The sequence below is a fragment of the Delphinapterus leucas genome, chromosome 12 (genome assembly GCF_059928025.1).
Source record: "Delphinapterus leucas isolate spDelLeu-1000000601 "Yukka" chromosome 12, BTC_Dleu_Yukka2, whole genome shotgun sequence".
Lineage (NCBI taxonomy): Eukaryota > Metazoa > Chordata > Mammalia > Artiodactyla > Monodontidae > Delphinapterus > Delphinapterus leucas.
In genome coordinates, this window is record NC_143140.1 from 36,398,231 (window position 1) to 36,421,594 (window position 23,364).

The window sequence follows — 23,364 nt, forward strand, 5'->3', positions numbered from 1 at the left end:
CTAAATATGTTACTAATTTTATAATGTAGAATTTCAAAAGATGCTTTCTGCTGCAGGCAATTTTTTTTATACCTGGTCCTCAAGAAAGGATTAAAAAAGACTCACATAAATATTATCAATTTAATCATTCAGCAGGCAATAAGAAACTGTTTTTGCTTTATCTTAGTAAATAAGTAATTCCCTCACACTCAACCCAATAGATAAAAATCAAATCAGTCCAGTTATATTGCTTCAAGTATAGTTAAGTTCATCATTTTTGCTGAGGTTATACTAGTAATGCAATATACCATGGAAGAATCTAATATTCAGCCCAGGGTGCAGATTGGGTATGCCAGAGGATTAGTGTCAGGGTGCTTTATAGAAGTGAAACTTGATGGACAGGCTGGAGACAGATCTACAGAATCTCATTAAATTGCTGAATTGTTCATTACGGAATGTTCTCACTGTAATAAAGTGCTCATTGACTTTGACAAATCCCTATCCCATGTCTTAAAGAAGAACAGTGAAACAAGGGGTGTTGGGGAGAAAAATGGAAATTGGCACAAAGTAGGACAAGTAATAGAAAAGCGGATGGAGGGGTAGTGCTGTTTGATTATGTGCAACTGGTAACTTATGTGAGAATGCAGCAAACATACACACACACATCTACACATGTGGCTCTTCCACTATCTAATCTACTGATAATGTAATCTGAGATATTCCCTTTATTTGGCAAAAGGCCCAATATTTTACTATTCACCAGACTTCATGCAGTTTGGCTCTAAAGATGTGTCATAAGAACCATCAAGTTATCCTCAGGGAACAAACTTTTTTTTTTTTTTTTTTTTTACTTTTTCCTGCTGTCCCTTATCCAGTCCCTTTCCTGCTAAAATGTGCTGCAGTCCATGATAACCATTCTGTGGATTTGGAAACCTATGAAATCCCCCAAGATCGTGCTTTTTGTCTCCTCTTTTTTTCCATCTGATCTTTTAAAACTTTATCTTGTGTCCTCTCTCACAGAAGCCTTCTTCATCCCCCCTAGACATTTTTTTTCTCCCTTCCATAGCCTGAAACTACTTGGTCTAATTCGTTAACTTCACTTTATATTCACAGGTAACGTAGATACTGCCCCATATACACACTTTTTTTTTAAACATCTTTATTGGAGTATAATTGCTTTACAGTGTTGTTTCTGCTGTATAAGAAAGTGAATCAGCTGTATGTATACATATTCTCTCACTTCGTCCCAGCTTACCCTTCCACCTCCCCGTGTCCTCAAGTCCGTTCTCTGCGTCTGCGTCTTTGTCTTTATTTCTGTCCTGCCTCTAGGTTCTTCAGAACCATTTTTTTTTTTTGGATTCCATATATATGTGTTAGCATATGGTATTTGTTTTTCTCTTTCTGACTTACTTCACTCTGTATGACAGACTCTACGTCCATCTACCTCACTACAAATAACTCAGTTTCATTTCTTTTTATGGCTGAAGTAATATTCCATTGTATATATGTGCCACATCTTCTTTATCCATTCATCTGTAGATAGACACTTAGGTTGCTCCCATGTCCTGGCTATTGTAAATAGTGCTGCAGTGAACATTGTGGTACATGTGTCTTTTTGAATTATGGTTTTCTCAGGGTATATGCCCAGTAGTGGGATTGCTGTGTCATATGGTAGTTCTACTTTTAGCTTTTTAAGGAACCTCCATACTGTTCTCCATAGCATATACACACTTTGGATATATAAGGACAGAGAAGTCCCCTCAAAAAATCCTTTTTTAAAAAAGTTCAGTTCGATTCAGCTCAACAGTTTGGTCTTAGGGTTCAAGGCCAGCAATTTCTCAGGTTGCAGATGAAAGACACTACATTGGTTATTGGCCTCAAGGAAGGAGGAGACTAAAAAATGAGCAAATCAGCCGAGGAGGAAACATGGGGCATGAGGTCACTGGCATCCGTGACCTGGCAAATTTCCACCGTTGTATTTTGCTTTTGGGTTTTAGCTTTGACTTAGGATTTGGTTTCAACAGGGCCCTGTTAAATTTCTCTTGTTAGATTCAACGTATATTTTCAGACTACTGAGCCAGGGGGTACTGCTCTAAAACTTAGAGTGAAATCATGAAACTGTTCCATACCACTCCCACATATTAGGTCTGTTTTCATTTCATAGGAAGTGCTGGCTAATCTGTTTTTTCTCAGGAAAGTACATTCTCCGCCTTTTATATCTCAGGTTCTCCTTTCCGAGAATGAGGAGGAGATTACTTTCCATGAGAGTACAGTTTGTAGAAAAACCTGAATATAATGTAAATTCTTATATTTGCTAGCATAGGGAGAAAGTGTGGCTGTCCATCCATCAGTATTTATTGAGCACCTACTAAATGCCCCAAACCATGGAATGTAAGGCAGGGTACAGGTGAGCTAACTCCATTTCCCTCTCCAGGTCTAACCCCAATTGGGAGGGATCCTTCTGATTTTAAACCATTATCTAGCTCTCTGGATTATTATTTTATCTCTGAAGAAGCAGAAACAAGAAGGACATTTAAAAATGGATAGTTTGTGGAAGTACAAATGGGTATTATGCTGGGCACAGTGTTAGAAGCTAGATCCTGGGGTAAAAAGCTTTATAAAAGTGTTCAATTATTAGGTTAAAGAGATTTATCTTAACTTTATTTCTGAATGTGGAGTTTTATTTACCTTTAATTATTAATCTATTAACTGCTTCCTACTTTTAGTGAAGAGGACTTATCTTACTTTAAAAAAATTAAAGATTAAGTAATTTTTGGCTGCATTGGGTCTTTGTTGCTTTGCGTGGGCTTTCTCTAGTTGCGGTGAGCGGGGGCTACTCTTCGTTGCTGTGCGTGGGCTTCTCATTGTGGTGGCTTCTCTTGTTGCGGAGCAAGGGCTCTAGGCGTGCAGGCTTCAGTAGTTGTGGCTCACAGGCTCTAGAGCACAGGCTCAGTAATTGTGGCTCATGGGCTCTAGAGCGCAGGCTCAGTAGTTACGGCGCGTGGGCTTAGCTGCTCTGCGGCATGTGGGATCTTCCGAGACCAGGGGTTGAACCCGTGTCCCCTGCATTGGCAGGCAGATTCTTAACCACTGCGTCACCAGGGAAGTCCTTATCTTTCTATTTTATAAGGATAGTACATATGTCAGTGATTTTCTTCCTTTATTAACCTTGGGTTGAGGGCTCCTCCTTATATTTTGAGTCTAACTTTGCCTGGACTTCAGTGGATAACAGGACCAAACAATTCAGTGGTCACATCACTGATGTCAGACAAGATCAGACTTTAGCATCTGTTAATAACACATTCACTTTATATCTCTAGAGACGTAAGTCACACACTGTTTAGAGTAGTCAACAACCTCAGATGTGGTGATTTTTTTTTTGACAAGCCCCTTCTGGGCTTTTATCTACTCCACAAACTACCCACCTTAGAGTTTGATTTAATCATTTTCCTCAAAAGGAGTCCCAGAAAGTGAACCCAAACAAAAAGCTACTATCCCTTTATAGTTGGAAAATAGAGGACACTAGTGACATACTCAGCTTTCGTCTTTTATCTCTTAGATGATAAACTGTCCCAAATGCACATCTGGCCAGGGAGAAGCAAGGACTTCAAACAGTACTGTGTGTCCAACAATACTATCATAATACTTCACATTTGAATATCACATCACAGTTTCCAGAGTGCTTCTTCATCTCGCATTGCTTTGCGCTCCTTTGCTTTGTGTCACAAATGGGAAACTGAAGTAACAAAGCTAGAAATCAAATTCACGTCTTTTAATTCTTGGGTTTTTCCCACTTTGGTCCACAGCTTCTAAATTCATAATAGAAGTGCAAAAATACTTGGGCGTGGTGGACGGAGAGGTGCATCAAATTAATCCCATGACTTTAAGAGAAATGAGGAAGGGTTTGGCCATTCCTGTTCTCTGGTGTAGTGCCTTCAGATTGAAGGGGTAATGGCCAGCTCTGCCTCCCTTCATGCCTGTGTCATGTTGCTAACTCTGACTCTTTGCTCCATGTGCTAAATTCAATCTTTCATTCATTTTAAAGAGTCATCGAGTGTCTACTCCAGCCAGTCACGTGCTCTCAAGCACCGCTGCTGCTGCTGCGTGATGGGTTCTGGGCAGTCGGTTGCAGAAAGGTCCCATGTGGCCCTGCTATCATGGATCTTACAGAGTCTGATGTGGAACTTTCCACTTGCTATTCTTTCCCCCTGTGCCCGAGTCCTTCCCAGTGGAGACTGACCTGTGCCAAATAGAGTAGTGATTTCTGTGCTAATTTAGGCCGTGTTGAAATGATATGGATGGATTGGAAAATGAAATCCTTTTGTTTGGACATTTCAACACCCCCCAGCGTCCCTTTGCCTTTTCTTCAGTGCTCTTTTCATTGGTAATTCTTGTTCATTGTATGTGCCCTCTAAACAGCTTTGCAAACCTTTGTCAATCCCTGTAGTACAGTCCAAGCCTCAAAGAAATCAAACTACGGGTGACCATTTAATCAAAAAATTCCGCTAAGTGGTGTCCTCATTCTTAATGCTAGGACCTTGGTAACTAGAAATGGCATAAAATATTGTGACCTGAGAACTCTCATTCCCTCATCCCCCCGCCCAAATTGCAATTTTTCATATCTGCACCCTTCCTCAGTTTAATTTCATATATGCATGTCTCATTACTATTTATTTATTTATTTTTTTGGAGAGGCACTTTCTGGGCTTCTTCATGATATCTCATTTTATTTTTTTACTTACCATTCCTTAAAGTAATTAAATGTGTACCACTTCTCAATTTTCTTCCTGAAACTTCCGGCAGTCCCTCCCAGGTAGCTACAGTCTTTTCTACAAATGAGATGAGGATATCTCCATTTCCTTTTTACTAAATGTTAGTGAAGAGAATAAATAGTGGTTTGTTCACATCCCAAATAGTGCTGTGCCTGGAGGATGTTTGATCCTTGGAGCGCCCCCAGTTGGACACTGAGTGTGTCTGCTATTTCAGGGCTTGGTGCTCGGAGCTGCCAGAGTGTATATTTAGTCATTCGTCCTGATCTACATGGAGCTGATTCCTCTGGGAGGACTCATCCCTGAGGAGCTTGACTAGTGGCCTTGCTGTTGTTTGTCTGGAGCATGTGCCTTTGCGAGACACATGACGCATTTATTTCAGAGGGACTTTGCTCCAGCTGATCCTGTGTTGTCAAGTAGCTGTGAGGGGCAGTGATGGTCAGAAAATACGGAGACCTGACTTGTATTTATGTGCTGCTGTTCCCATGAGTTAATAGTTCTTTTTCCTTCCTTTTTTTTTCTTAAACGAGCACAACAGAACAACAAGGTGATTTATGAGATATAACATGTTTATGTCCTCTGCTTCTAATTTTCATTGTGATTCATGTTGTTTCCAGACTGATATTTTTGTTGTTGCTACTGTGAGAAGGAAAAAGATGACTGGAAAACATTACTTATGCATTGGTAGCCGGCAGTAATATTGCTGCTACCTGGGTTATCAGGGATTTAAAAATAAAACCCAACTATATGCTAAACATGAGGTAGAAACCTCAAGGCTAGGCATAGAAGTTCATCAATAATAATAGCAGCAATGATAATTTTTACAGTCCTTAGAGAGCTTTATACTTTTTAAGCATTTTTGCACACATAATCTCATTCAAGTCTCTCATCAGCCTCGTTAAGGTTGATAAGGCAAGTATTACCCAGATTTTAACAAGTGAGGAAATGGAAACTCACAGAGGATAAATGGTTGACTCCCTTCACAGTACGGTTTCAATGTGGGTCTCACTGTATTCTCTTCAAATACTCCAAATCTCTAAGAAAACAGAAACTCAAAGTACCTGATACATCTTCTCAAAAGTCAAAGTGGTCCTATTACTCTATAATGAGTGAACCAGCAGTATACGTTTCCTAATAAATTACCAATTTTCACTTTCACCTGTTGTGCAGCTCTGGGAAGTTGCAAAAATGACTCTAATAAAAGTCATACAAGAAAGTGTTGCTGAGGGTCTTTCTTTATCAGAGCCTGGAAAATTGAGGCCCTAGATGGTTTGTTGAGAAGGAGTGAATGGCAAATTCTGGCAGAGGTAGGGAACCACTTTTCATTCCTTCGGGGTATAAAGTGATAAAGTATAAAGCAGGAAGAGAAAGCCCATAAGGGAGGATCACTTAAAAATCCGATCAAGAGGGCTTCCCTGGTGGCGCAGTGGTTGAGAGTCCGCCTGCCGATGCGGGGGACACGGGTTTGTGCCCCGGTCTGGGAAGATCCCACATGCCACTGAGCGGCTGGGCCCGTGAGCCATGGCCGCTGAGCCTGCACGTCCGGAGCCTGTGCTCTGCAATGGGAGAGGCCACAACAGTGAGAGGCCCGCGTACCGCAGAAAAAAAAAAAAAAAAAAAAAAAATCTGATCAAGGGATTTAAATCAGTGTGAAGAAGAACCTAGAGTGTGGTTATTTCTGCTACAGCCCTACAGACTGCGTGGTGGGAAGTCTGCAGACTGTTGTTAGAGTGTGGATGGAACAAATGGAAATGATTCATCATGATATCTTCATTTTATGCCTGAATATTGAAATTGAGAAATTTATGCAGCAGAAATTGACAGCTGGGTGATGGCCTAGGTATGGACTTTAAGAGAAAGGGAGAAAAAGACTAATTCATTAGTATTGATAAACGTTAGTCTCTTTCCAATAGAAATGAGCCTGTGCCCCACGTCCTGCATCGCCAAACTATTTCTATAGGGATCCTTATCAAGCCAGTTGAGTGCTTGCTGGCCACGGTGTTCGTGCCAGTTGGCCACGTCAGACCATGGAGATCACCTGTTCTGGGCATTCTAGAGGAGAGGATCTAAACTTAGCCGTGGAACGACCTGGAGGCTCTAGACTTGTTTATATCCCAAAGAGAAGTCTGGGGAAGCCTTGGCATTTATTGTTGAATACTGACATCCTTACACCCTGCTTCTCCCACTCGTGCCTCCAGGACTTCTGCTACAAGTGAAAACAAGGAAGAACATCTCTCAACTCAACACACCTGGAGGGGAAAGGTGGCCATTCTAAGAGAGTAATCGTGGGCAGCCTTCAGAGATAAAGATAATTCTTAGACTTCTTTTGTGTCCACAGTACAGAGTAATGCATTCTCTGTGGTGAGGTTCTCCTCCTTAATCTGACTGCCTCTTTGTTACTTGAGATGCCACACTGGAGGAATGAAAACAGATTTCAATATTCTGGTAGACAAAACATAACCAGGAAGAAAAATTCTCTTAGGAAAAAAAAATATTTGATGGGTTCTAAAGATAAATAGCACAGGTTTTTGCATTGTTCCCCTTTGTCTATAGGAAGTATTTTTTAAAAAATTTCTTTTATAATTAATTTATTTTTATTATTTCTTTATTTTTGGCTACATTGGGTCTTCATTGCTGTGCGTGGGCTTTCTCTAGTTGCGGTGCTCAGGCTTCTCACTGTGGTGGCTTCTCTTGTTGCGGAGCATGGGCTCTAGGAGCATGGGCTTCAGTAGTTGTGGCATGCGGACTCAGTAGTTGTGACTCACAGGCTCTAGAGCACAGTCTCAGTAGTTGTGGCACACGGGCTTCGTTGCTCTGCGGCATGTGGGATCTTCCTGGACGAGGGCTCGAAACTGTGTCCCCTGCATTGGCAGGTGAACCACTGGACCACCAGGGAAGTCCCGACAGGAAGTATTGCAAGTCAGTTCCAGTAAGTGGCACAGATATTACTTATGCTTCAAGAACAGAAGCTAAAAAGAGCCGGGCCAGCTGGTGGCTGAATGCACTTATCTTCTTTGTGTGTGTTCTTGTTGATGAGAAATGCCCACATGCCACCTCCTCTGGCCACACAAGGAAATCAGGTAATTGAAGTAGTGATGGATGGTGCACTGAAGTTTAAACGTTTTAGGAGGACCTGTCTTATTAACACTTTAAAACAAGTGAGCATAATATCATTAATTTGATTAATTCATTTGCTCTTAATATAGCTTTTAATTTGTAATTCTAGGTGAATTACAATGTAATTTGGCATTAATTGTACTAAATTGACTATAGGTCAGCCAATCACGATGGAAAATTACTCACAGCTGAAAGTAAAACTAGACTTCTCCATCCAGAAAGGACGACGCTTGGTTAAGAGACAGATAGACTTTAGGCGTCCCTCTGTTTGGCTGTGAGAATGACATTGAACCTGCCGAGGGCTGTAAGTGATTTCTTATTCTGCCCACTGCTGGGACTGTATACTCTGGAGTGAAGCCCAATAGAAAGAGTAAATAAGAGTAAACAAAGGGGTTGATTTGTCAGGTTGCCAGGTCCCCTGAAGAATCTTTCTGCTCTTTTCATCTCTTGTACAATTTAGGCCATGTAGAGGGGCTGTGTAGTGCTTTCGAATGATGAATTCCACACCTCTTGGATTCGAGAGGTTAGAACAGGTATTGACCCAGGTTGGCCTGCTTTTCATCCTCCTGTTCTGTGAACAGGAGATCTTTTAAATCCCATGTGCTGTCAGTATCCCGGAGCCACTCCTATTTGACCAATATACAAACTACCTTCTGGGCAGAAGGAAGTTGTGCCTTAAAAGCCAGTGCCACTCTGGGAGAAGAACGAAGCCCTCAGGAGATGACAGAGCCCGGTCATTGATAAAGCTTGCTGGAGGCGCCTCTGTGCACATGAGAAGTAAGGTGACGACTGAAGGATGGGGTGCTTAAGGAATTGGTGGGAGAACAAGGATGGATTTGGAAAATACTTGTGTTTTAACCATGTGCCAGATATCTTCTTTTGAGAATTGTCTCCTATAAAAACAGTCAAAATGAAAACTTTGAAATGCTACAGAAAGTCATATGACAGATTTAGTAATATCCTGCTTGAGGTATATTTACATGTAAGTAGAACTATGGGAATTTTGTGTATTCTCAATACTTTTGCTGTGAGCAATTAACCCATAAAATGAGGTCTAGCTATGAGGGGACAAATTTTGCTAAATATTGCATGGAAAATTCCAGGCTGTTTTTTTTGTGTGTTTGTTTGTTTTTTGCGGTACGCGGGCTTCTCACTGTTGTGGACTCTCCCGTTGCGGAGCACAGGCTCCGGACATGCAGGCTCAGCGGCCATGGCTCATGGGCCTAGCCACTCCACGGCATGTGGGATCTTCCTGGACCGGGGCACGAACCCGTGTCCCCTGCATCGGCAGGTGGACTCTCAACCACTGTGCCACCAGGGAAGCCCCCGGCTGTTTTTAACAATTCTTTTTACTTTGTTAATTATGTACCCTTATTGTATCATTCCAACTCACATTCTAGCAAATAAAATGGCCTAAGTTTTATGTAAAAATTTTGAGTAGAGAGGTTAAAAACTACCCTTTCCCCTGTCTCTTACACATATACAGGTGGGGTTCACACCATACACATGCTTGCAGGTAGACACACACACACGCACACCACAGGTTGCATGCATATTAATTTTTTCAGCTAAAAAACTTTCCTTCGTTTTGCAATACTGACCTGAATCATAATTACTCTCATTATTGGCTGGTTGATCCTAAGATTAAGAAGAAAATAGAAGTTAGGAACTTATTTTTGCTACTCCAAGTGTATATTTCATTCATCATAAATTTTTAAAGATATTAATGTCTATAGTCTGGATTGTTGCTATATGAATGCAGCTGTATATTGTCTCAATTTTCTCCAAATCCCTTTTATGCCAAATTTAGCCTGGCCTATCACAGGAAGTTTTATTCCTTTTCCCCAAATATTCTTCTTGATATCAGCATAGGGTTGGTGGGTTCCAGTCTTTCCTACCCCTGTGGTTCCCAGTATAGCTTCATGTTCTTAACTCAAAACCACCCTTACTTGATCCATACCCTCTGATGGATGAGCTCTTTGAGGTCTTAATGTGGTGTTCTTCGAGAACTGTAAGGATTTGGGGCAGAGGAACTAGTACTGAAGTAAGCAGAGCAGAGGGGTTGAGAGAAAACATTTACAGGGTATTTCTGCCCTCGGTTTTATTTTCTCATCATTTAGAATGCCAGCAGAATGAATGGGTCTGTTAATCAAACAGCACTGAGAGGTTAGGTCATTGGAAGCCTTTTCAGTCATTTTGTGCTTTTCAAGAGTGAATTTGTTAGAATTATGCTGAATACCCACTTAAAGCCTCAGCTGATAACCCTACCTGTGTTTTATAACTCTGCACTGTCAGAACTCATAATAAGTCAAACATTCTTTCAGTGGTACTCATAAGGGAGGGAAAAAAAAAAGCCCCACAAATTTAAGAGTAATTTCAGATTGTAAATGAAAAGGAGAGGCACGACTGTGCATTTGCACCAATCATGCCTTCCTTTCATCTGCTCTGATTAGGCCTGGTGCGGTTTCATCAGACCCCTCCATCACCGAGCTGTCACTCCAGCCGTCTGTTGATTGAAAACAATCAAGGCTCTGATGGCACAATTATTCTGACCCTTTAACTAGAGGCTGCTGTGATAATGAAAGGTTGATTATGATAGTTTGTGCCTCTTTCAGTTTGCCAAGAAGGTTAATTTGGGCATCAGACGGATGTTTAATGGGCGCTTGCTGGCTACACTGAGGTAAATGAGAACGTGCGGTCTTGGATATTGCACGGATATAGTTTGGCTGTCAATCATTGTCATTTGGAGTTTGTGCCTCACACTCTGGAAATCACATTTTATTTTTTCCTTGGGATTTAATTTATTCTGTGCCCTGAGGAAGTTCTTTCACTCGGTGACCTTCACAGCAGCTTTCTCTGCCTTTTTTTTTTTTTTTTCTTTTTTCAAATGGAGCTCAAAGGCACAACACATCTAGAAGAGCATTTTTCTTTCATTTTCACTTAAAAATGGAAACTTTAAAAATCCATCCTTATCACTGCCTTCCAATAGAGCAAATGTTTCCATCCCGGTTGTGCAGTGGGGAAGTATAAACGACAGGGATACTTTGTCCAGTTTGCTAATGCAGCAGCTCCCTCAGTTGTTCTGCCCTGTTTCTTACACCAACCAGCAAAGCTAGTAAATTCAGAATGGGTGCATATATGGAACTGAAGGCTCCATTCTCCTTATGTTTCTCTCAGCAGCATGTCTCAGAATAGTTTGATGAATTCTTGTTTCCAAGGGCAACATCTGACTCCTTTTCCCTTCTTGGGAAGCATGGGGGAGGGGTTGAGCCAGGGAGACAGATATTTGTCTGCAGGAGTACAAAGGTTATTAAAAGTTGCAAATTTCAATTTGTATAATCCCAGCGCCTAATCTTGTTGCCTTTTGAAGCGTAGGGTAAAAAAGACGCAGGCACCTAATAGTGCTGGTCTTTACAATGTGTAGCTCATTACAATCTTCTTTTATGCATACCTTTTAAAAAGAAAAATAAAGGAAAAGAAAAAATAAAGGAAACCTTTAATTCTGTCTCCAAGCTGTGCGTAGTGGTCTCCTAGATTAGGCACCTAAGAGCCAGAATCATTGTTCTGCTTTTTCATTTGTGTTGTCTTCAGGTTTTTTTCCCCCAGTGAACATTCAGCAGCATATTTCTACCTAGCCTTGGACGTTTTTTCTCACATGTCAATTGTAAAACAATTAAGTCTATAGATGTTAAAGTGACAGTATCATAATGATTATAATTTTATTTCAAGTGTTCTATTTTCACACTATTTCTTGCTTTAAAAAAAAAGCTATTCGTTTTTGAATGGTAAAGAGAGTCATTAAGCGATAATTCAGTCTCACGTGAAGAGGCTCAAAAAATGAATTGTCATTGAATCCAGTTACTGTTTTTTTGTTTTTTTTCTGCAGTACGCGGCCCTCTCACTGTTGTGGCCTCTCCCGTTGCGGAGCACAGGCTCCGGACACGCAGGCTCAGCGGCCACGGCTCACGGGCCCAGCCGCTCCGTGGCATGTGGGATCTTCCCGAACCGGGCCACGAACCCGTGTCCCCTGCATCGGCAGGCGGACTCTCAACCACTGCGCCACCAGGGAAGCCCCCAGTTACTATTTTAATGCAGCCCTTATTTAAGCAACAGTGCTGTTTAAAATATTTTAAAAGATATGAGAGTAGGATTGTGCATATATATATATATATATATATATATATATATATATATATAGTCTCACCAGATTCTTCACTGCACTAGACCACAAATGGTTATTTTTGTTTAGCTTTCTGGATAGCATGCATAAAATCACCCTCAGGGGTGCTTAGTAAAATTACTGATTAGTTATGTCTTGTTTTTATTCCAGCAATGGGGAGTAAAAAGTTAAATGGGGAGAAATGTATCAGTCAATCAAGAGAGAGTTTTTTGGTATTTAAAAAATAGTGTGACTTGTCACAGTGGTATCTATATTTTTATCTATATTTTTAGATTCACTATGTTTACAAATTAATGAGACTTACGCAAAGAATTTCTTCTTGAAGTATAATTCATTCTTTCAAACTGTTTTTGGTCCAAGCCTGACTGGGTTTCTGCCTTCCCCCAACCTGTTGAACCCTTTACCTGTTGTGGAAAACTGATATCCCAAAACCAAGGACTTTCCCTATGTCCTCATAAGCTCTCCACCACATTCCCAGAACTGTGCTCTCACGCTGACTCCATTCACTGAAACTGCATCCCCTCAGCAGTGATGTCCCCCTTCAGAGGGTCCTCAGAGTGTCTCACACCTCATCTCCCAGCCTGGGCTGGCATTTCCTCTGCTCGCAGGGCTGGCAGTCATTGGACCCAGTTTCTCTTTCCTCTTCAACCCTTCTGTCTCTGCCTTCAAGGTTCCAACACATTGTTCCTCCTAACCTTAGGAAGATGTCTTGGATCTGTGATTTCTCATAATTCCCACAGATTTCCTTCTGGGTGGCTGGCCCTGGGACTGAGATACACACCTCCTCACCAGACAACCTTTGGAACGGCTACTACCTTCTAGTACTCCTTCCCTCACCCATTGCAGCCCCTTCCCTGCTCACAGGTCTTCTGAGATTGTCAAGCCACTGGTTCTCCTGCACTGGGCCCGTCTGCCCACATACCCATTTTCTGTACACGACTATTATAAACTGGCTCTCTAAGCCACTTCCCCCACTCAAAAATATGTCATCATTGTGCTAAAAAAAATGTATCTTCTTTGACAGAAGTATCACTTGTATATTATACTCAAAGGTGCTTCAAGGTGTGAATAGAGGATTCAGCGTTACCCACTTACTTATACAGTGATGAAATGAAGTTGGAGAATGCAGTGTGAAGTATTCTTTTCAGGCATCAGTAGGCCGGGTGAAATTCACATAGTGAAGGAGGTCAGTGGTCGGCATGGCATTTATGTGTGTTCTTTGCAACTCACTGAGGGTGTAAGCCCTGGCACCGCAGCCCACCAGCTCCATCCCCTTGATAGTAGAGTCTGGCCTCTGACCGTGTTTAGTCATGGGCTTCAGGTACTGGGTTCCCCACTCCAATTACTGTACTCTGTAGCCCTAAATTAACATTTAAAGTGACCTTTGAGGATTCTTTTCTTTTTACTCGGAGGCTGCCAACATTAACCCTTAAATGCAGCATAGGTACTTCCTGAACATCTAAATTCATCACAGTACCACTTGTTTGAGGGATTTGACTATCTCTGTATCTGTGAGCTGGGGCAGCTGCTTGAGGCTGTGAGCTCCTGTCGTTAAAGGTTTCATTTCAGGTGGGGAGTGTATGTGCCAGTGAACCTGTAATTGGTTCGTTATTATTAAATCAGTTTATAAAGAAATATTCAAAGGCTTGATGCCCCCAGGATGCTCCAGGGCATGTTTACAAATTAAACAGCTTTTAAAAAAACTATAAAGTTTAAAAATGTACCAGCAATATTTAAAACACCCATGAGGGAAATGGCAACATAAAAAGATGGTTTTTGCTTGTGTCTGAAAATCCGCCTACAATAGACTGAACCTTCCAAAATTGTAGGATTTTTCTTCCCCTAATTTCATACTCCCTGGGTATATTTTACAGGGATATGTTAAGACACTTGAGGTTAAGAGTAAGGCTTGAGATTTATGGTATTAACAGAGCTTGAAAGTGAATGGCAAGAAGACTGTATATATGTGTACCAATGAGGATCTTCTTTCTCACCAAGTAAATTCCTGGCAGATATTGGGCACTCAATAAGAAATTGAGGAGTGGATGAATGAAAAAACTAAAAGAAAAGATTCGTGATTATATCATTTACCCCAGAGCAACAAAACAGGAAGAAAGTAATCAACTCAATCAATCGTTATTTTAGTTTTCTCAAGCCAGATAGCTTATTTTATACATATTTTACCTTGCCACTAAGTTAACTGAGTTGAGATTTGAGGGAACTGATGGACATGAATTCAAATATTTTTAATGGGAAACTCAAGCCAAGTAAGGAAAGTGAATGTATACTGAGTGTTATACAGAGACAAGTAGGTTTATGTCTGTGTCTCTCTTTTCATTCATTCATGTTTCTCTGACTGGGGTTTAACAAGGCCACACACCTTTAATAACTGGGTTAGAATTACTGAATTCATTGGTGTGGAAATAGGCTTATCATAAGGGCTAGTTTGTAATCTGCAACAGATTATCTGCCATGCTTTTATTATCAGTTTATAGCATGTGAAGTGTTTAATACTGTGTAGCAAATTCCTTATCAACCACAGAGATCTCTCAAAATTTGTGTCAATATTGCGCAATATTGTGTTGTATAAGAATTGTCTGTGCTGGCTTTATCATGAATTCAGAAGGATAGTTGAGTTGAGGATTAGCTCCATCTCTTGGTGGTGCATTGCGTCATATGAATTCTGTTTATTGTCTAAATGTCATAGTTTATCAAGCACTTTCACGTTATCTCATTCAATCCTATGTTGACCCTATGATGTAAACAACATCATCTTTGTTTTACAGGTGATGAAACTGAGCCTCAGTATATTTGTGTTTTTCATAAATGCTCAAATGTGTTAAGTTGCAGAAACAGGTCTTTTGACATCAAGTCTTGTCTCCTTTTCATTGTGTCATATGCACATCTATGGGCATGTACCAGTTAGCGGTAGAAAAAAGCATCAGGATTTCCCTGTCCTTTCAGTTGACTTCACCCTGATAACGCATCCTCAATGCATGCAGTAGCTGGAAAATAACATGAAATGGTGTGACCCAGCTAGGGTCACTACTCCCTGTTGCCAATGGGATACAACAGGGTTTTCTTCTATTGACCAAATTGGTTTTCTCTGATTTTCCAGTGTTGTTCTGACAATATAAGCTTCATATTTCACTGACCACATTACCTTTTATACCCATAAGGTGGTCATAAATAAATATACATCACTAATATCTTACTTAGAACTCTCACCCATCAGCCTGGCCTCAAATGATACTCTGATGCTATCAATGATTAGATGAATGAGTATTATCTTTTGGTTCAGAGACCATTGAAGGCAAGTATAGGAAGCTATTTCTAATTGTTCCTGTATTTTGCTCAAGTGTGAAGAGACCAGGAATAGGTTCCATTTTCCCTGCAGCATCTTTGGCATAGGTGACGTTAATTGTTTTTCTTGTCCTGTCGGACATTCTTTGTATATTCCAGATATGGGGGTGGTGTATTTAAAGACTGTCTTGAGGTAAAATTTCATGTGAATAGTTTACTAAATATTTTCATTTCTAAATAAAACCACGTTCTGGGATTTTAAATAAATAGTACCTTGAAGCAGTCACTTACGAACTTGAAATGTGTGTTCTTTGGCTGAGATTATTTTATTTTTATGTGAGCCTGTGTACACATGCACTTTCACATGCCACACATGTGTGTGTGTATTTCTGTTGAGTTCAGAATTACAGACAAAAAACTCACTTTGTTTTTCTGAAAAGAGATTTATAAAAACTATTTGTGCTATAGAAATCTGTGACTTGGATACTAGACACGGTGATTAATTTTTTTAAAAATTTATTTATTTATTTTTGGCTGTGTTGGGTCTTCGTTTCTGTGCGAGGACTTTCTCTAGTTGTGGCGAGCGGGGGCCACTCTTCATTGCGGTGCACGGGCCTCTCACTATCGTGGCCTCTCTTGTTGCAGAGCACAGGCTCCAGACGCGCAGGCTCAGTAGCTGTGGCTCACGGGCCCAGTTGCTCCGCGACATGTGGGATCTTCCCAGACCAGGGCTCGAACCCGTGTCCCCTGCATTGGCAGAAAGATTCTCAACCACTGCACCACTAGGGAAGCCCCACAGTGATTAACTTTTATTGTCTCTCCCACCTGTAGGAATGTTGGAGGATTCTACTTTATGGTTTTTTTTAAAAGTTTTCAAACTTTTAATTTAAAAATTTTATTATTTTTTTTTTAGGTATAGTTGATTTACAATGTTGTGTTGGTTTCAGGCGTACAGCAAAGTGATTCAGTTATACATACATACATATATATATATATTCTTTTTCAGATTCTTTTTCCTTACACGTTATTACAAAATATTGAGTATAGTTACCTATGCTATATAGTAGGTCCTTGTTGGTTATCTATTTTATATATAGTAGTGTGTATATGAGGATTCTACCTTAAAATATTTCTTTTTGGTGGATCTGTAAGTGACATACATACTAGAGATAAAAGAGACTCTGTCATCAACTCACTCGCTTTACAGATGAGAAGCCAAATGACTGGTCCAGTGTCGGCTACGTACTCTTGCTGTTCTTTGTATTGACTTTTCAAAGATCAGCTCAAATTGGTGGCCAGTTCTCGAGGTGGAAAAGGCATCACAGTATACTAATCTCATCTCTTTTCCTATCTTTGTTTTCTCTTCATCTTGATACACAATTTACCTCTTAAGAAATCGCCTTGTGTTATAAGACTGAACCAACTCAGGTCACTTGTATTTGTCCTCACAAATACCTGGAACTTAAATGTGGCATGCCTCAGGACGGGTTTCCTTGTGATTCCTCCATTCCTATGTGTTTATCGCTGTCTATGGGAAAGAGACATCCTTGGTTGCAAGGGCTCCTGCTTTTGATGCTTGGCAGTATGTACTTTTTTGAAAAAAAATATGTATTAAAGATGGTTATCAGCACTTTTTTGTTCTTTCAATTTTCTATTTAAAAATAATTTCAAACTTATAGAAAAGTTGCAAGAATAAGAATAGTAAAGAACACCCATATGATTTGCTCATTTCTTAAGTAAATTACTTCGTTTGCTTTATCATACGTTCTCTGTCTCTGTCTCACTATCTAGATATCTATCTATCTATAAATATCTGTAGATATATGTAGTAGGAGAATAGATAGATATCTAAACAGAGAGAGAGAGAGAGAGAGAGAGCGCACGCACACATGTGTGCTTTTTTTTTTCCTGAGCCATTTGAGGGTAAGTTGTATACATCATGTTTTTTTTTAAACCCTTGAAAAAAACCCTCATAACTGTTCTTTTCCACAGAAATCTTTAGTAAAAGGTAAAAGATTTATACAATCTGAAGAGAAACCAGAGTATTATCAAAGCACAAGTTTTTTGCTAAAGGTGAAAATAAGAGCATTTGTCAGTCTTCCAGCTTCATAAAATTTTAAATGAACAATGAAAGAATATGTGTTATTATCATATCTACTAAGCTGAATATTCTTTTTAAAATCTGTCAGGTTTTTTTTTCTGACAGTATATGAACCTGGGACCGCATCGGATTTGATTCTATTGAAATATATTTCTTAGAGGAAAAAATAGCCTATGTGTCTTAAATAAGTTTGTAGTCAGCTATAATGGTTAATGTACAACCTCCCTTGAAAAATCTGTTTTACAAGCAAAGTGTTGACACAGTTTTAATTACAGCAGTCAAGTGAGCACTGTTATAATTTTTAATATTCCTCCATTGTACCGTTTTCACTGTTCTGGTAGAGCAACATACCCTGATCTTATGTCCCTAGTTTCTGGTGTCTTTAGATAGGAATGTTGCCTTTTTGAACAGAAATCTTTCATTTGGTCTCAAAGAAGAGAATAGGGCTATAAAATTTTGTGCACTTATTTATTAATATGAACTTTCCTCTCTATGTCAGTCATTATTCTGGTTTAATATGTCACTATTTAGAGCTTTAACATGACTCATGTTAAAGAAATGAGATTCTATGTATCAGTAGTTTAACATGGCAAGTCCCAACACCTGTTCACATACAGGAGGGAAACTTTCCACATTTATCATCTAAAGAAACTTTATAATATTAAAAGGGTATCTTGCTAAAGTTTTATGTTTACGTTTATTTGAATTTAAGGCATTATAAAATAATATATGAGATAGTGTACTTGAATGCAATATATAATAGTCAGTGCAACTTCCCTTTGAGGACATGGATTAGAAGATGGTGAGCATCCTTGATCCTCTGTTTGGAAAGGAAAAATTCTGTCTGTGCATTGTATTCATTCTATTAAAGCTTTCGCTCATGGCTCCCCACTCTTTGTTGCCCAAGTGCTCTTTAACATCCCAGGCTCTTTGGTGGAGCTTCAGGAATGCCAGGTGGTTGCTTATTTGTTCCTGTGCCCTTCCTTTGTTCCTTTCTGAATTTGCAGAACCGTGGAATTTGTGCTGCCTTTTGGGCACTGAGGGGAGACTGGTGCCCTGGCTTATCTTAGTGGGATGACAGGACTGGCAAGGATATAGACACTTGTGCCTTCACAGCATGGGCTCCTGCAAAAGGCGGGGCTCAGTTTGCCCCTTCAGCAAAGCTGTCTGCAACCAGGTTTTAAAATAGGAGAATAATTATAGCTGCCCCGGGCCAAGGGGGCAGAATCAGACTGTGGGCAAAAATACCGGTTCTTGCTTATTCAGCTCTGGCTGAGGAATTCTGTGATGAGAATATCCTCTTCAGTGAAAAAGAATTCTTGTGAACCAAGAGAAAGAAATAGTTACTGCTTTTCAACAGTGTTGTAAGAGCTTTATCTTTTGTCAGCGTTAAAGACATTTGATCACTCATCGGATGAGAACTGCTTTTGTAAAGGGCATTTTTAATATATGTTTGCAAGATATAAAGGCAGTTTTATGGAAGAGTGCATTAATGTGTATTCTTGGATTTGAGATGACTTCATAATTCATATATTTTCCAGGAAATATGTGAGTGTAAAATTTCTTATTGTTTTGGCATTGCTTCGGGGTCACGTTGGGTAGTACACAGACGTATGGACATATATAAGCAGAGGTAGATTTTAAAGCAGTAGCTTCTATCTGGGTGTGTTTGAGCAAGAACAGTAAAGGAATTTGGATCATAACTTGAGGGCTTGTAATGTTAGTAATGTAACATTCGTTCATATAATTGAAATATTTCTGAAATACATATGAGCAGATATATATTTTAATTGAATTAGAGAAAATCTTGCATACTTTGAAATTATATACTTTTATATTTAGTATTATATATTATATATTCTATTCACAGAATAGCAATCAGTGGGGATACACTGAGAATACTAAAAGGAAGAGATTATTTTCCATATATATATTTTTTAAATTTTTATTTATTTATTATTTATTTTATTTTTGGCTGTGTTGGGTCTTCGTTTCTGTGCGAGGGCTTTCTCTAGTTGCGGCGAGCAGGGGCCACTCTTCATCGTGGTCCATATATTTTTGAGCCGGGTTTAGTTCACAAGGAATAACCTAGAGTTAAAATACATATTCCAGTAAAAAGTGAAGCAATAATTCAATACTCAAAGGAAGCCCTTTCCCCTAAAGACTTATTCTTTACTTACAAACTCTTTAATCCATACAATTAAATGCATGGTTTTCCTGCAAAAGTAATCCATAAATGAGACTCATTGAAAAATATTGTCACCTATCTAGAAGCAAGGTATACATTTTTAAAAATCAGACTTTAGTTTTCTAATTTAGAAAATGGACAATGTGGACATTAAGTTTGGTTTCGAGTGCGTTTGGTTTTGAGTGCTTGGATTCTACCTTAGAATAATTATTGATGGAAGAATAATGACATGATATAATAATGATATGATATAATAGAAGAACACGTTATATAACTTAAAAACTGGATTTCTGCTTCCAGCTTTTCCATGAATCAGCTGCATGACTTGCAGTAAGAGCCAAACAGCTTGTCTGGATTTTATTTCCACTAGTAAAACTGGGAAGCTTGAACCAGAAGTACTCTAAAGTTTCTTCTTGCCCTAATACTTATCTGAGGGATTAACAGATTACGATGTTCATTGAATTGCCAAGAATGTCAAATAGAGGTGACCAGCACCAGTTATGGAGGGAGTAAAACAAGGGCCTTATATAAGTAAGTCCAGTACATTGCATGCTGCCGTGGGGAGTTTCGTGAGCTTATAAGGGCTTTATAGGAAAGCCACAAAGATGAGATAATAAAATAGGAAATTGAAGACTGTGATAGATAGATCAATAAATATATTAAGGAACTGATGTTGTTGGTTCAAGAGAAATATGACAAATAGCCTAAGAATAGTTATAAAGGATTTTCCATTCTGCAACAATTATGTTTAGCCTGCTACGTGCCCACTGTTCTTATCAAGAATCTGAGGATGAGATGAGTTGACGTTGGAATAAGCTGTAGCCAATGCTCCTTTTAGGAAGGAACAGTTCTCCATCAGGGTAAGATGTACTAGACTGGGTTAGGTAGGGTGCTTGGGAGATCTCCTATAGTCTTTGGAGATGACAGTCCCTGTGTTTCAGATGGTTTAGGAAACATCTTGCCTAATTCCCCTGTTTCCTAAGTACTCTTTGATCTGCCCTCCCAAACTGAATCCTTGATTTCTTTTCCACTGTTGCTGGCTTTGTTACCTGAAGAGTCTGAGATAAAACTTTCACTATAGGGCTTCCCTGGTGGCGCAGTGGTTGAGAGTCCGCCTGCCGATGCAGGGGACACGGGTTCGTGCCCCGGTCCGGGAAGATCCCACATGCCGCGGAGCGGCTGGGCCTGTGAGCCGTGGCTGCTGAGCCTGCATGTCCGGAGCCTGTGCTCCGCAACGGGAGAGGCCACAGCAGTGAGAGGCCCGCGTACCACAAAAACAAAAAACAAAAAACTTTCACTATATGCTCCATTCCACCCCCACACTCAATTAAAATATTCTAGCGTTTAGGGTGATGGGGATGTCAGTGTGCCAGAATAAGTAAGATAGAATAGGATATTAGCTTTCCCTGGGTTATGCTTTCTAAGTGTAGTATCATTAAAAGCCAAAAGTTCCCAGAATAAACATTTTCAAACATTAAGCCCCAGAAAAGCTAGCTGTGGTCTTTGTGTTCCATGATGCCCTGATGATGAATCAGCCTTCTGTTTATTGTAGTTTCTAAACCTCTTAAACTGGGCTCCAGGGCTACCTCTACCACCTTGCCCTTAATTCAGCATGGCAATGGATAGTGCTCTGGAGAGGTTCATGGTGTAGAAGTGTTTTTGAGGTAGCCCATTGTTTTGGATTTTCTTTGACATTTCTTCCATTATTTGGATAAGTAAGATCCATGATTTCAGTGATTTTTCTCTTTTATAGTTTCACCAAAGTAAAAACTGAGTACAGTAACACTTTTACTTTTGTTTATGTATTATTGCAGAAGCAAAACTGCAGAGTTTTTATATGACTTACTTTTATGCTATCAGAATCAGCCATGGATTTATAGAGCCAAGGTCTCAAAACATGCTGTCTGGGCTTCCCTGGTGGCACAGTGGTTGAGAGTCCGCCTGCCGATGCAGGGGACACGGGTTCGTGCCCCGGTCTGGGAAGATCCCACATGCCGCGGAGTGGCTGGGCCCGTGAGCCGTGGCCGCTGAGCCTGCGTGTCCGGAGCCTGTGCTCCGCAACGGGAGAGGCCACAACAGTGAGAGGCCCGCGTACCGCCAAAAAAAAAAAAAAAAAATGCTGTCTTACCCATAGTAAGAGCGTAACCATATCTTACTACAAAGGAAATATGCTGTCTTACCTATGGTATTAGCTACACATGCCCTATATCTTTACTAAAGCATCCTACTTAAACTTCATTTAATTTAAGCCTTTTAAAATTTGAAACAGCAGACTTCGTTTACTCTTATAAAGCAGCAATTTACAGTCTCATAAATGGGAATCTGTCTAAAACCTTCCTACTCAAAACGTGGTCCATGGACTAGCAGCATATGCATCACCTGGCAGATGTTAGAAATGCAGGCTTGCAGTCCTCCTCCCCCTCCCTATTGAATCAAAATCTGCATTTTGCCCAGAAAAACCAGGTAATTCATGCGCATGTTAGGTTTGAGAAGCACTGGATTTAAATCTGTAAATAACACTATATCCAGGTGAGATTGGTTCAAAGTTGGCAGAATTGTAAATTATATTTACCTTTGATCTGGAGAAAAGATAAACCCAACAAGTATGAATGACTTGTTTAGTCTGAAAATATTTATAAATAATAAATGTGTGAAAATTATATGAAAAATGTGAGAAGTTAGACATACTGGCGATAAATAAGATAAACATTATCCCAGAAAGTGCAAATTAAATGTACGTTCACAAAGTAGTTTGTAATACATAGTATTTGGGGAAATTGAACATGGAAACCATCATGATATTGTGACGTAAGGGGTGATAAGTAGACAGAAAGCCAGAACTGAATCAGAGATAGGTCACAGTGGTCACTGTTCCACTGCTAGTTTGATTCCTTAGAAATTTTCTTAGAGGCAAAGTCTAGTTGTGGCTTGTATATCTTTCATACAGTAAGTGACACTGTTTGCTAGAAAGATAAAGGTAAATCAGAGAGTGTTAAGAGATGGCCTAGAAGATTGATTAGGGCATAGGAAGAACTGATTTATGAGGAAGGAGAAAAGTAATTAAATGGGCAGCACTGTGCTATAAAAAGAGGCTATAGAGACATGAATGTTTATTTGCTCTTTCTCCAGTGCTGTTTTCCTGTAGTATCCATATGCAAGATGCAGAAACATTAGGATATCAGGATGCTAAGAAATTCGTTACAAAACAAAGCGGTACCATCTGGAATTACTCAAATTAGGAGCAATATGAAAGATTAAGTTTCAGAAAATTTTACCTTGTGCATAAGGAGTAACCTTGAGTGGGATGACTTTATCCCTGAAAACTTTTGAAAGCTCTGTGGGCAAAGAATGGAAAATCATTTATTAAGTTGTAGAATTCTAATTGGAACCCATCTCTTGAAACTTCTAAAATTAGGGTGGAGAAAAACCAGAATGTTGCATGTGGGAAAACTCTCCACTTCTGGCAGAGACTTGGTGATTGATGAGTGACATTTTTCTTCTGCACTATCTTTGATTATTACTGTGTTACCATACACAGGTAATTTTTTTTTTCATCAGGTTAGTATCTTATTTAAATAAAAAATAATAGTTTCTAGAAAAACAGCCATAGAGTGTCACTCATCTGCCCTACATTGTGTCTGCCTCTGTGGCATCCATAGGCTACCTGGCAACCAGTGACATTCTTTTTCCATTTCTCTTCACTCATTATTCATTTAGAGATGCAATT

The 23,364-nt window shown here is 39.7% G+C and overlaps 1 protein-coding gene and 1 pseudogene across 1 annotated transcript in view; one reads left to right on the top strand and one right to left on the bottom strand.

The window, feature by feature from the left end:
- The window catches only part of KLHL32 (kelch like family member 32), a 233,350-nt gene that overhangs the window by 153,421 nt on the left and 56,565 nt on the right, over positions 1 to 23,364 (top strand). The window lies entirely within an intron of this gene.
- Positions 17,288 to 17,394, bottom strand: LOC115802058 (U5 spliceosomal RNA; annotated as a pseudogene).